Here is a 10697-nt window from a genome sequence, read left to right on the forward strand (position 1 = left end):
AGGAAGATCACATCAGTGACTCAATCCACTCAAGTGACGCACCCCTCCCAGGGACGGTATGAAAGAGCCCCAGTAAGCCAGTGACTCAGCCCCTGTAATAGGGTTAGAGGCAGAGAATCCCAGTGGAAAGAGGGGAACCGGCCATGCAGAGACAGCAAGGGCGGTTCGTTGCTCCAGAGCCTTTTCGTTCACCCTCCCACTCCTGGGCCAGACTACACTCAATCATATGACCCACTGAAGAGATGAGTCTTCAGTAAAGACTTAAAGGTTGAGACTGAGTTTGCATCTCTTACATGGGTAGGCAGACCATTCCATAAAAATGGAGCTCAATAGGAGAAAGCCCTGCCTCCAGCTGTTTGCTTAGAAATTCTAGGGACAATTAGGAGGCCTGCGTCTTGTGACCGTAGCGTACGTGTACGTATGTACAGCAGGACCAAATCAGAGAGATAGGTAGGAGCAAGCCCATGTAATGCTTCGTAGGTTAGCAGTAAAAACCTTGAAATCAGCCCTTGCCTTGACAGGAAGCCAGTGTAGGGAGGCTAGCACTGGAGTAATATGATAAAAAATTTGGGTTCTAGTCAGGATTCTAGCAGCCGTATTTAGCACTAACTGAAGTTTATTTAGTGCTTTATCCGGGTAGCCGGAAAGTAGAGAATTGCAGTAGTCTAACCTAGAAGTGACAAAACCATGGATTAATTTTTCTGCCACATTTTTGGACAGAAAGTTTCTGATTTTTGCAATGTTACGTAGATGGAAAAAAGCTGTCCTTGAAATGGTCTTGATATGTTCTTCAAAAGAGAGATCACGGTCCAGAGTAACGCCGAGGTCCTTCACAGTTTTATTTGAGACGACTGTACAACCATTAAGATTAATTGTCAGATTCAACAGAAGATCTCTTTGTTTCTTGGGACCTAGAACAAGCATCTCTGTTTTGTCCGAGTTTAAAAGTAGAAAGTTTGCAGCCATCCACTTCCTTATGTCTGAAACACATGCTTCTAGCGAAGGCAATTTTGGGGCTTCACCGTGTTTCATTGAAATGTACAGCTGTGTGTCATCCGCATAGCAGTGAAAGTTAACATTATGTTTTCGAATGACATCCCCAAGAGATGAAATATATAGTGAAAACAATAGTGGTCCTAAAATGGAACCTTGAGGAACACCGAAATTTACAGTTGATTTGTCAGAGGACAAACCATTCACAGAGACAAACTGATATCTTTCCGACAGATAAGATCTAAACCAGGCCAGAACTTGTCCGTGTAGACCAATTTGGGTTTCCAATCTCTCCAAAAGAATGTGGTGATCGATGGTATCAAAAGCAGCACTAAGGTCTAGGAGCACGAGGACAGATGCAGAGCCTCGATCTGATGCCATTAAAAGGTAATTTACCACCTTCACAAGTGCAGTCTCAGTGCTATGATGGGGTCTAAAACCAGACTGAAGCATTTCGTATACATTGTTTGTCTTCAGGAAGGCAGTGAGTTGCTGCACAACAGCCTTTTCTAACATTTTTGAGAGGAATGGAAGATTCGATATAGGCCGATAGTTTTTTATATTTTCTGGGTCAAGGTTTGGCTTTTTCAAGAGAGGCTTTATTACTGCCACTTTTAGTGAGTTTGGTACACATCCGGGGGATAGAGAGCCGTTTATTATGTTCAACATAGGAGGGCCAAGCACAGCTCTTTCAGTAGTTTAGTTGGAATAGGGTCCACTATGCAGCTTGAAGGTTTAGAGGCCATGATTATTTTCATCATTGTGTCAAGAGATATAGTACTAAAACACTTGAGCGTCTCTCTTGATCCTAGCTCCTGGCAGAGTTGTGCAGACTCAGGACAACTGAGCTTTGAAGGAATACGCAGATTTAAAGAGGAGTCCGTAATTTGCTTTCTAATAATCATGATCTTTTCCTCAAAGAAGTTCATGAATTTATCACTGCTGAAGGGAAAGCCATCCTCTCTTGGGGAATGCTGCTTTTTAGTTAGCTTTGCGACAGTATCAAAAAGGAATTTCGGATTGTTCTTATTTTCCTCAATTAAGTTAGAAAAATAGGATGATCGAGCAGCAGTAAGGGCTCTTCGGTACTGCACGGTACTGTCTTTTCAAGCTAGTCGGAAGACTTCCAGTTTGGTGTGGCGCCATTTCCGTTCCAATTTTCTGGAAGCTTGCTTCAGAGCTTGGGTATTATCATACTGAAACATGAGGTGATGGCTGAGGATGAATGGCACGACTATGGGCCTCTGGAACTCGTCATCGTAGCTCTGTGCATTAAAATTGACATCGCTAAAATACAATCGTGTTCGTTGTCCATAGCTTATGCCTGCCCATACTGTAACCCCACCGCCACCATGGGATGCTCTGTTCACAACGTTGACATCAGCAAAACGCTTGCCCACACAATGTCAGACATTTTAATGCACCGGCATTCATCCATGAAGAACACACTTCTCCCAACATGACAGTGGCCATGGACGGTGAGCATTTGCCCACTGATGTCGGTTGACGCTGAACTGCATTCAGGTCAAGACCCTGGTTAGGATGAAGAGCACGCAGATGAGCTTCCCTGAGACGGTTTCTAACAGTTTGTGCAGAAATTCTTCGGGTTGTGTAAACCCACAGTTTCCTCAGCTGTTTGGGTGGCTTGTCTCAGACAATCCAGCAGGTGAAGAAGCTGGATGTGGAGGTCCTGGGCTGGCATGGTTACACATGGTTCGCGGTTGTGAGGCTGGTTGAACTTATTGCCAAATTCTATAAAATTACATTGGATGCGGCTTACAGTAGAGAAATTAATTAATTTAATTAATTAAATTATCTAGTAACAGCTCTGCTGGACATTCCTGCAGTCAGCATGCCAATTACAAGCTCCCTCAACTTGAGACATCTGTGGCATTGTGTTGTAACACAACTGCACATTTTAGTGGCCTTCTATTGTCCCAAGCACAAGGTGCACCTGTGTAATGATCATGCTGTTTAATCAGCTTCTTGATATGCCACACCTGTGAGGTGGATGGAATATCTTGGCAAAGGAGAAATGCTCACTAACAGGGATGTAAACAAATTTGTTGCCAAAATTTGAGAGAAATAAGATTTTTGTGTGTATGGAGCATTTCTGGGATCTTTTATTTCAGCTCATGAAACATGGGATTAACACATTACAATATATAGTTATATTTTTGGTTCAGTGTATATGGTTAGCTACAATGACAGCACAAGCACCACTGATGTGGTTAGACAAGACTGGGTTTATAGTTGAAACAGTGACGCTGCAATCTTGTCTAATCTCTACTTCGCTGGTAAATATTGTTTACATAGTGGAACACAAGAAGGCAATGCTGATGTAAAAAAGGACAAAAATCAACCATGAAAGTGAGCATGAGATTGCCAAACGCTTACTCTTCAGTCAAACTGTATCCCCGTTCAGTTCACTGGAATAAGTAACAAGCCTCCATGACCATTGGGTTAGGGTGGAGCTGAGGGCAGTTCCATTTTCAACTGACTTCTTCCACCCTTTTCTATATGCTCTGTCCTCTGGGGTGTAGGAGGATGGCGTTGGAGTGTGGTTTGGGCTAGAGGAACCCGTTGCTGTAGTGGAAGTGGTTGGAGAGTGCTTCTGAGATCTGGTAAGAGCTGATGTGTACAGTCGGTCTTGTCAACCTGTCTGTGTCCCCAGTCTTCCCCTTTGGTCACCCCCTCCGGACAACCCAGGTCGCTGAGCATTGAGGGATGTCTGTGGGCTCCACACTGCCATATTATAAGTTTTGCTCTGGGACCAGGTTGGCTTCATGGGGACAAGGGAGGAAGGCCAGTCCTGAGAATTTGAGCCCCACAGTGGAGGTGTCATAAAACCTTGTGGTCAAACAGGGAAATGTTCCCAATCGTTTTTCCACCATTCATCTTTCTCATAGGGGATTTTAGAAACACTTAAGGGTTGTTTTATTGTAGGCTTACCGTGATGTTTTGATAACCATGTAAATCTCTCAGACAAGGACTTTTATTAATATATTCAGCTCTATTTACTCTCAGATCTGAAAATGCTAATTAACATCCCTAGCTGACACCTTTGCTAACAGTTATGTCAATTTAAAAGTTGCACAAGATGGTTCACAGAATTATCAATTTAAAGACATTTTGCAAATGTATTCATTACTAGCCAACATTAGATGGTTAATCCAGAGATTCTTACCTTTTCCTCGACTCGGCAGTCTCGTCCAGATCATCATGGCATTTGCAGTTCTTTATGAAAGCCACAATAGCAGCTAATTAGTGTTTCATTTTGGGGGGTTAAATACAGGTGAATATATTAATAAGTCACTTTGTCCTAGAGAGATTTACACGGTTATCAAAATGTCACACCAGGGTAAGCCTACATGAAACACAGCCCTTATTTGAAGTGTTTCTATAATGGGAAAAATGAATGGTGAAAAAACGATTGGAACCATTTCCTTGTTTGACCGCTAGGTTTTATGGTTATTATGACTCATACTGTGGTACTCTATCGAGAGCTACATATTGCCAGGCATTGAGAGAAATAGATAGGCCTGTGAGTTATTACATAGTAAACTTAATGTGCATTTTTAAACTTTTTTAAACTCACAAATCTGTTCCTCTATATTGCCATCTCTTCAATCTAAGCCTACAGGATAGTGTGTGCCCTAAGGCCTGGAGGGAACAAAGGAGCACGATATTACAAAAAATACATTCCACTGCATGAGCCACAGACATTGCCTGACAACTCACCCTGAATTTAATTCCGCTGCTCTATCGATCGCTTCATACATTCAGTCCGAATCTGCCATTCTAGAAGTTGTTTGTGTGACTTCAAAATGTGGGGGGGCATTGTACAAAACAAATGGATCAACAACTGGACCGCCTCTAACAAATCTATCCACATCCGAGTATAAAAGTTGATAACATCATTGTGTAGGCCGGCTCTGGCTCAACCCATCGTTTCTGTGACCAATCAGAACGGTCAGAAAGCGTTCACATTCTATAAATTGTTGCAGGGGAGGGAGGCAAATTCAGACTCTTTGTGGTGTAGAAATGTCAGTTGAACTAGAGCAACGTGGATGGGTAGCCAGGCAACATCAGATATTGATATACTAAAGAGGATTCTTGGAGGGGTTGATGTACGTTGAATGAATTGTGTGGTTAATGGCAAGAAGGAAAAGAGCTTGTTTGCCCTGGTGTTTTTTGATGTGGAGTCCCTCCCGACCTGAGCGCAGCTGGGATATGATGAAAATATGGAGTCATTTTGAAAGTTCTTAAGACATGCATCTCACCAACATCGGCAGTAAAGTATTGCAATGCAATCTAAGAAACGGAATGTCCTCATTTCAGGAAGAGCTCATGATGTCTGGCTGCAGTTTTGCAGTTGTGCACTGGAACATGCCACCCCCAATCAGACTCAAACAGCGATTTCAGTGGACCTCCTGCGATAATTTGCAGCCCTGCAGCCCGATTGTGGGGTGTCTTTTGAGGGGGATTACCTTGGCTTTTCCTAAATCCAATGCATGCTCAAAGTTAGTTATTGTATTTTAAATTGGAAATCAAACCATACATGCAAATATTTTTTACTATGAGTTGTAGTAAATTTTTACAAATCTCCAGACAATTAAGCTCCACCGGAAGCTCACAAATTAGTAATTTGAGGAGTTAAAACACTGCCAGTTTGAACGAGAGACTGTCAGGAAGTTGGCACCACTGACCTCGGATGGATCAAATTGTCTTCTCTGTCCACAGGTATGTCAATGATAACAATTTAAGGAATAACTATAAAGTCTCAGTAAGCTAAGATTCTTATATGTCCTCATATACAATTGAAGTCGGAAGTTTACATACACCTTAGCCAAATACATTTCCTGATATTTTACGTAGTAAAGATTCCCTGTCTTAGGTCAGTTAGGATCATCACTTTATTTTAAGAATATGAAATGTCATAATAGTAGAGAAATTATTTATTTCAGCTTTTATTTATTTCATCACATCCCAGTGGGTCAGAAGTTTACATACACCCAATAAGTATTTGGCAGCATTGCCTTTAAATTGTTTAACTTGGGTCAAACGTTACGGGTAGCCTCCAACACAAGCTTCCCACAATAGGTTGGTTGAATTTTGAACCATTCCTCCTGGCAGAGCTGGTGTAACTGAGTCAGGTTTGTAGGCCTCCTTGCTCGCACACGCTTTTTTAGTTCTGCCCACAAATTTTCTATAGGATTGAGGTCAGGGCTTTGTGATGGCCACTCCAATACCTTGACTTTGTTGACCTTAAACCATTTTGCCACAAGTATGCTTGTTGTCTTTGTCCATTTGGAAAAACCATTTGCTACCAAGCTTTAACTTCCTGACTAATGTCTTGAGATGTTGCTTCAATATATCCACATAGTTTTCCTGCCTCATGATGCAATCTATTTTGTGAAGTGCACCAGTCCCTCCTGCAGCAAAGCACCCTGACAACATGATGCTGCCACCCCCGTGCTTCATGGTTGGGATGGTGTTCTTCAGCTTGCAAGCCTCCCCCTTTTCCTCCAAACACAACGATGGTCATTATGGCCAAACAGTTCTGTTTTTGTTTCATCAGACCAGAGGACATTGATCCAAAAAGATGTGCAGTTGCAAGCCGTAGTCTGGCTTTTTTTATGGCGGTTTTGGAGCAATGGCTTCTTCCTTGCTGCGCGGCCTTTCAGGTTATGTTGATATAGGACTCGTTTTACTGTGGATATAGATACTTTTGTACCAGTTTCCTCCAGCATCTTCACAAGGTCCTTTACTGTTGTTCTGGGGTTGATTTGCACTTTTCGCACCAAAGTACGTTCATCTCTAGGAGAGAGAACGCGTCTTCTTCCTGAGCTTTATGATGCCTTTGTGGTCCCCTGTTGTTTATACTTGCGTACTATTGTTTGTATAGATGAACATGGTACCTTTTTAAGCATTTGGAAATTGCTCCCAAGGATGAACCAGACTTGTGGAGGTCTCCAATTTTATTTCTGAGGTCTTGGCTGATTTCTTTAGATTTTCCCATGATGTCAAGCAAAGAGGCACTGAGTTTGAAGATAGGCCTTGAAATACATCCACATGTACACCTCCAATTGACTCAAATTATGTCAATTAGCCAGAAGCTAAGTCAGAAGCTTCTAAAGCCATGACATAATTTTCTGGAATGGTCCAAGCTGTTTAAAGGCACAGTCAACTTAGTGTACGTAAACTTCTGACACACTGGAATTGTGATACAGTGAATTAGAAGGGAAATAATCTGTCTGTAAACAATTGTTGGAAAAATGACTTGTGTCATGCACAAAGTAGATGTCCTAAACGACTTGCCAAAACTATAGTTTAACAAGACATTTGTGGAGTGGTTGAAAAACGAGTTGTAATGACTCCAAAATAAGTGTATGTAAACTTCCGACTTCAACTGTATATTATGAATTCAATGCTCTTCATAAATGTTAAGGGGAAATACTTTTGTATATATAGTGTATGTGGACACCACTTAACATTTGTGGATTTGGCTATTTCAGCCATGCCATACATTATGTATAAAATTGAGCGCACAGCCATGCAATCTCCATAAACTTTCAACATGGCACTGTCATAGGATGCCACCTTTCCAACAAGTCAGTTTATCAAGTTTCTGCACTGCTAGAGGTGCCCCGGTCAACTGTAAGTGCTGTTATTGTGAATTGGAAACGTATAGAAGCAACAACGGCTCAGCGACAAAGTGGTAGGCGACACAAGCTTAAGCAAAGGGACCGCGAAGTACTGAAGCACTTAAAAATTGTCTGTCCTCGGTTGTAACACTCACTACGGAGTTCCAAACTGCCTCTGGAAGCAACTTCAGCACAATACCTGTTCGGTGGGGGCTTCATGAAATGGGTTTCCATGGCCGAGCAGCCGCACACAAGACTAAAATCACTATGGTTCGGGCTAGGCCCCTTAGTTCCAGAGAAGGGAAATCTTAACGCTACAGCATACAACGACATTCTGTGCTTCCAACTTCGTGGCAACGGTTTGGGGCAAGCCCTTTCCGGTTTCAGCATGACAATGCCCCGTGCACAAAGCGAGGTCCATACAGAAATGGTTTGTTGAGATCGGTGTGGAAGAAATTGACTGGGGTGCACAGAGTCCTGACCTCAACCAGAACCCTGTTCAACCATAAGCCAAAAGAGCTTCGGGACATCAGAACAGAGATTACTGACCTTGAATTGGACAAACAATTTTTCTTGAATGAGTCGGACGAGAGGGATTTACATCAGACACCCGAACAGGCCCTCATCCCTTTCATTCACAGGAGATAGAGACAGAGATTTCACAGAAGGAGATCGGGGTGCCTTGTGAGGATCAGGCAACGAGTGGCTAATCTGCCTTTGCCATCCATAATTATTAGCCAACGTACAATCGCTGGAAAAAAATTGGGACAAATTAAAATCACACATCCTACCAACGGGACATTTAAAAACTGTAATATCTTATGTTTCACTGAGTCGTGGCTGAACGACGATAGTGTATAACCTGCCAGCTGTATGTTATCCATATCGTCAGGATCGAACAGCAGCCTCTGGTAAGACAAGGAGTGGTGGTCTATGTATATTTGTTAACAACAGCTGGTACACTAAGGAAGTCTCAAGGTTTTGCTCGGCTGAGGTAGAGTATCTCATGATAAGTGTTAGACCACACTATCTACCAAGAGAGTTTCTGTATTTTCCGTAGCTGTCTACATACCAACACAGACAGATGCAGGCACTAAGACCACACTCAAGGAGCTGTATACCGCCATAAGCAAATAGGAACATGTTCAGAGGCGGCGCTCCATGCCAAATGTGCAACAAGGAGGGGCAAAAAATTCTAGACCACCTTTACACCACACAAAAAGACGCGTACAAAGCTCACCCTCCATTTGGCAAATATGAACATAATTCTATCCTCCTGATTCCTGCTTATAAGCAAAAATTAAAGCAGGAAGCACCAGTGACTCGGTCAATAAAAAAGTGGTCAGATGAAGCAGATGCTAAACTACAGGACTGTTTTGTTAGCACAGACTGGAATATGTTCCGGGATTCTTCCGATGGCATTGAGGAGTACACCATATCAGTCACTGGCTTCATCGATGACATCATCTTCACAGTGACTGTACGTACATACCCCAACCAGAAGCCATGGATTACAGGCAACATCCTCACTGAACTAAAAGGTGGAGCTGCCCATTCAAGGTGCGGGACTCTAACCTAGAAGATTATAAGAAACCCTGTTTTGCCCTCCAACAAACCATCAAACGGGCAAAGCGTCAATACAGGACTAAGATAGAATCGTACTACACCAGCTCCAATGCTCATCGGATGTGGCAGGGCTTGCAAACTATTACAGAACTCCAATGGAACCACAGCTGATAGCTGCCCAGTGAAACGAGCCTACCAGATGACCTAAATAACTTATATGCTCGCTTCGAGGCAAGAAACACTGAAACATGCATGAGAGCGTCAGCTGTTCCGGATGACTGTGTGATCACGCTCTTCTCAGCCGATGTGAGTATGACCTTTTAAAGAGGTCAACACTCACAAGGCAGCAGGGCCAGACGGAATACCAGGACGTGTACTCCGAGCATGTGCTGACCAACTGACAAGTTTCTTCAATTACATTTTCAACCTCTCCCTGTCTGAGTCTGTAATGTCAACATGTTTCAAGCAGACCACCATAGTCCCTGTGCCCAAGAACACTAAAGTAACCTGCCTAAATGACTACCGACCCGTAGCACTCACGTCTGCAGCCATGAAGTGCTTTGAAAGGCTGTCTCACAACACCATTATCCCAGAAACCCTAGACCCACTCCAATTTGCCTACTGCACCAACAGATGATGCAATCTCTATTGCACTCCACACTGCCCTTTCCCACCTGGACAAAAGGAACACCTACAGTTGAAGTCGGAAGTTTACATACACTTAGGTCAGAGTCATTAAAACAAATGTTTCAACCACTCCACAAATGTATTGTTAATAACAAACTATAGTTTTGGCAAGTTGGTTAGGACATCTACTTCGTGCATGACAAGTCATTTTTACAACAATTGTTTACAGACAGATTATTTCACTTATAATTCACTGTATCACAATTCCAGTGGCTCAGAAGTTTACATACACTAAGTTGACGGTGCCTTTCAACAGTTTGGAAAATTCCAGAAAATTATGTCATGGCTTTAGAAGCTTCTGATAGGCTAATTGACTTCCTTTGAGTCAATTGGAGGTGTAACTGTGGATGTATTTTAAGTCCTACTTTCAAACTCAGTGCCTCTTTGCTTGACATCATGGGAAAATCTAAACAAATCAGCCAAGACCTCAGAAATAATATTGGAGACCTCCACAAGTCTGGTTCATCCTTGGGAGCAATTTCCAAATGCCTGACGGTACCACATTCATCTGTACAAACAATAGTATGCAAGTATAAACACCATGGGACCACGCAGCCGTCATACCGCTCAGGAAGTAGACGTGTTCTGTCTCCTAGAGATGAACATACTTTGGTGCGAAAAGTGCAAATCAATCCCAGAACAACATCAAAGGACCTTGTGAAGATGCTGGATGAAATGGGTACAAAAGTATCTATATCCACAGTAAAACGAGTCCTATATCGACATAACCTGAAAGGCCGCTCAGCAAGGAAAAGCCACTGCTTCAAAACCACCATTAAAAAAGCCAGACTACGTTTGCAACTG

The sequence above is a fragment of the Oncorhynchus tshawytscha genome, linkage group LG10 (assembly GCF_018296145.1).
Source record: "Oncorhynchus tshawytscha isolate Ot180627B linkage group LG10, Otsh_v2.0, whole genome shotgun sequence".
Taxonomy (NCBI): domain Eukaryota; kingdom Metazoa; phylum Chordata; class Actinopteri; order Salmoniformes; family Salmonidae; genus Oncorhynchus; species Oncorhynchus tshawytscha.